This window comes from Procambarus clarkii, chromosome 77 (assembly GCF_040958095.1).
Source record: "Procambarus clarkii isolate CNS0578487 chromosome 77, FALCON_Pclarkii_2.0, whole genome shotgun sequence".
Lineage (NCBI taxonomy): Eukaryota > Metazoa > Arthropoda > Malacostraca > Decapoda > Cambaridae > Procambarus > Procambarus clarkii.
In genome coordinates, this window is record NC_091226.1 from 22680920 (window position 1) to 22686340 (window position 5421).

Genomic DNA, 5421 nt, shown 5'->3' on the forward strand with positions numbered 1-5421 from the left:
CCCTGCCCTGGTGACGCTCTATTACTCCCTCATCTATCCATATCTCAACTATGGTATTTGTGCTTGGGGCTCTACTACCCAAAATCATTTACGTTTTCTAATTACCCAACACAAAGTTGCTATTAGGACAATATCTAACTCTGGCCCCAGACATCACTCGGTACCCCTACTCAAATCTCTGAATATGTTAGATATTAAGTCACTGCACATCCTCTCATGGGTATTTTATATACATGAAACGCTAAACTGTAATGTCAATCCTGACCTTAAAAGCTTCCTAGAAGGTTGTAACAGAACCCATGAGCACCACACCAGAAACAAATACCTATTTGATATTACAAGAATACGACTTAATCAAACTAGAAATGCTCTACAAATTATGGGACCCAGAATGTGGAATGACCTTCCCAATCATGTATAAAGACTGTACCTCTCCCAACCAGTTTAAGATAAAAACTAAGTACTACCTAATTAACTCCATGTAACCTGCCTCACCCCCTAAATGTCAATCTATGTCTACTATTTTAAACAGAATGCTGTTTGTTGACCAAATTGTATTTTTGCTCTTTTTTCTGCCATGTTGCCCCCCCCCCTTTTTTATTTTTTTATCAACACAATTTATGCTTTAATATCAATTAGTATTAAGTTTTAGTGTTTTTCCTGCCCGAAACGCTTTGCGTAATAGTGGCTTTAGGCATTGTATGTACTAGCTCTATCTATTAATCCATCAACTTTGTATCACACCTTGTATGTATGTACTTTACCTGAATAAATATTTGTATATGTATTTGTATTTTGTATTTTGAAATGTTAAAGAAGTGAGTATTAAGGCGGCATTGACGCAACAGAGAGGGACGCTGTTTCCCGAGGGATTTCTCCTGCCGTATCCAAAGACAAGCAATAGTATAATATTAACAGGGTTGCAAGGAAGAGTAGCATGCACTGATACCCTACTGAGCAGTTAGTTTTGAGAGTCCTGATTTCCTAGGGATGTAAATATGTGTCACAGACTGACAGAGGTAGCGCTGGAGAGCACAGTTCCAGTGTTGGTCTAAGAGCTGTATGGGACCTCGGGCCGTTTGGGTAATGAGAGACAATGTTGTTTTCCTTCTGAATGTATTGATTTATAAGGAATGAAATATGTAAAGTTACTTGTGTTTTATAAATATACACATTAGTCATATATCTACTTATTGTTTCCCTACGCCTTGAATTCCCCCTTGGTTAAAATAAAAGCCTTGTTCCCCCTAGACAACATTATAATACATGACACATCCCCACCATACGTGACAGTACCAACAACTTGGAGTAGACGGTAGAGCGACGGTCTCGCTTCATGAGGGTCGGCCTTCAATCCTCCACCGTCCAAGTGGTTGGGCACCATTCATTCCCTCCCCGTCCCATTCCCAATCCTTATCCTGACCCCTTCCCAGTGCTATACAGTTGTAGTGGCTTGGCGCTTTCTCCTGATACTTCCCTCCCTCCTTCACATAGTCTAGGGTAGCTGCACAAATGCTGTTGTACCTAAATGAGTTAATAAACAAAACATGACTCTTGTTAGGCCCCATTTAGGTTTTGCAGTTCAGCAATGGTCGCCATACTACAGCAATGACATAAATTCACTTGAACGCGTCGAGTGAAGGATAATGATGTTAATCCGACAAATTAGACCTGCCATATAAATAGAGAATGAAACACCTTATTTGACGTTCTCTAGAAAGGTGAAGAGTTAGGAGGTGATACGACTGACGTGTACAAGTGGGTGAATAGACATAATAAAAGCGATATTAATACGGTATTAAAATATGTCCCTCTTTCCAGCTATAATATCACTCATATTGTTTACAATATCATCTTCTCTTTAGCATCTTCTTCCCATCTCATGCATATAAGGTCCTGTCTAAATAGCTCCTGGAATCACCTACAACCATACTCAGCATACTTAATTATTTTTACCGATGCTCTGTTAGTCGTCTAACAACAGGGCCATGATATCACGACAACAACACGGTGGCATGACATCACAGTAACAACAGGGGCATGAGATCACAGAAACAACAGGGGCATGACATCACGACAACAACACGGTGGCATGACATCACAGTAACAACAGGGGCATGAGATCACAGAAACAACAGGGGCATGACATCACGACAACAACACGGTGGCATGACATCACAGTAACAACAGGGGCATGAGATCACAGAAACAACAGGGGCATGACATCACGACAACAACAGAGGCATGACATCACGACAACAACAGGGGCATACCATCACGACAACAACACGGTGGCATGACATAACAGTAACAACAGGGGGCATGACATCACGACAACAACAGGGCATGACATCACGACAACAACACGGTGGCATGACATAACAGTAACAACAGGGGCATGACATCACGACAACAACAGGGCATGACATCACGACAACAACAGGGCATGACATCACGACAAACGCAGAGGCATGACATCACGACAACAACAGGGCATGACATCACGACAACAGCAGGGCATGACATCACGACAAACGCAGAGGCATGACATCACGACAACAACAGGGGCATGACATCACGACAACAACAGGGGCATGACATCACGACAACAACAGGGGCATGCCATCACAGAAACAACAGGGGCATGACATCACGACAACAACAGGGGCATGACATCACGACAAGAACAGTGGCATGACATCACAGTAATAACAGGGGCATGACATCACGACAACAACAGGGGCATGACATCACAATCACAACAGGGGCATGACATCACAGTAACAACAGGGGCATGACATCACAATCACAACAGGGGCATGACATCACAGAAACAGCAGGGGCATGACATCACAGAAACAACTGGGGCATGACATCACGACAACAACAGGGGCATGGCATCACAGTAACAACAGGGGCATGACATCACAGTAACAACAGGGGCATGACATCACAGTAACAGCAGGGGCATGACATCACGACAACAACAGGGGCATGACATCACAGAAACAACAGGGACATGACATCACGACAACAACAGGGGCATGACATCACAGTAACAACAGGGACATGACATCACGACAACAACAGGGGCATGACATCACAGAAACAACAGGGGCATGACATCACAGAAACAACAGGGGCATGACATCACAGAAACAACAGGGGCATGACATCACGACAACAACAGGGGCATGACATCACGACAACAACAGGGGCATGACATCACGACAACAACAGGGGCATGACATCACGACAACAACAGGGGCATGACATCACGACAACAACAGGGGGCATGACATCACGACAACAACAGGGGCATGACATCACAGTAACAACAGGGGCATGACATCACAGTAACAACAGGGGCATGACATCACAGTAACAGCAGGGGCATGACATCACGACAACAACAGGGGCATGACATCACAGTAACAACAGGGGCATGACATCACAGAAACAACAGGGGCATGACATCACAGTAACAACAGGGGCATGACATCACAGAAAAAACAGGGGCATGACATCACGACAACAACAGGGGCATGACATCACGACAACAACAGGGGCATGACATCACAGTAACAACAGGGGCATGACATCAGAGAAACAACAGGGACATGACATCACGACAACAGCAGGGGCATGACATCACAGTAACAGCAGGGGCATGACATCATGACAACAACAGGGGCATGACATCACAGTAACAAGAGGGGCATGACATCACAGTAACAACAGGGGCATGACATCACAGTAACAGCAGGGGCATGACATCACGACAACAACAGGAGCATGATATCACAGTAACAACAGGGGCATGACATCACAGTAACAACAGGGGCATGACATCACAGTAACAAGAGGGGCATGACATCACAGTAACAACAGGGGGCATGACATCACAGTAACAGCAGGGGCATGACATCACGACAACAACAGAGGCATGACATCACAGTAACAACAGGGGCATGACATCACAGTAACAAGAGGGGCATGACATCACAGTAACAACAGGGGGCATGACATCACAGTAACAGCAGGGGCATGACATCACGACAACAACAGGGGCATGACATCACAGTAACAATAGGGGCATGACATCACGACAACAACAGGGGCATGACATCACGACAACAACAGGGGCATGACATCACAGTAACAACAGGGGCATGACATCACAGTAACAGCAGGGGCATGACATCACGACAACAACAAGGGCATGACATCACGACAACAACAGGGGCATGACATCACGACAACAACAGGGGCATGACATCACAGTAACAACAGGGGCATGACATCACAGTAACAACAGGGGCATGACATCACGACAACAACAGGGGCATGACATCACAGTAACAACAGGGGCATGACATCACAGTAACAGCAGGGGCATGACATCACGACAACAACAGGGGCATGACATCACAGTAACAACAGGGGCATGACATCACGACAACAACAGGGCAACAGGGGCATGACATCACAGAAACAACAGGGGCATGACATCACGACAACAACAGGGGCATGACATCACGACAACAACAGGGGCATGACATCACGACAACAACAGGGGCATGACATCACGACAACAACAGGGGCATGACATCACAGTAACAGCAGGGGCATGACATCACGACAACAACAGGGGCATGACATCACGACAACAACAGGGGCATGACATCACAGTAACAACAGGGGCATGACATCACAGTAACAGCAGGGGCATGACATCCCGACAACAACAGGGGCATGACATCACAGTAACAACAGGGGCATGACATCACAGTAACAGCAGGGGCATGACATCACGACAACAACAGGGGCATGACATCACAGTAACAACAGGGGCATGACATCACGACAACAACAGGGGCATGACATCACAGAAACAACAGGGGCATGACATCACGACAACAACAGGGGCATGACATCACGACAACAACAGGGGCATGACATCACGACAACAACAGGGGCATGACATCACGACAACCACAGGGGCATGACATCACGACAACAACAGGGGCATGACATCACAGTAACAACAGGTGCATGACATCACAGTAACAACAGGGGCATGACATCACAGTAACAACAGGGGCATGACATCACGACAACAACAGGGACATGACATCACGACAACAACAGGGGCATGACATCACGACAACAACAGGGGCATGACATCACAGTAACAACAGGGGCATGACATCACAGTAACAACAGGGGCATGACATCACGACAACAACAGGGCATGACATCACGACAACAACAGGGGCATGACATCACGACAACAACAGGGGCATGACATCACAGTAACAACAGGGGCAGGACATCACAGTAACAGCAGGGGCATGACATCACGACAACAACAGGGGCATGACATCACAGTAACAACAGGGGCATGACATCACAGTAACA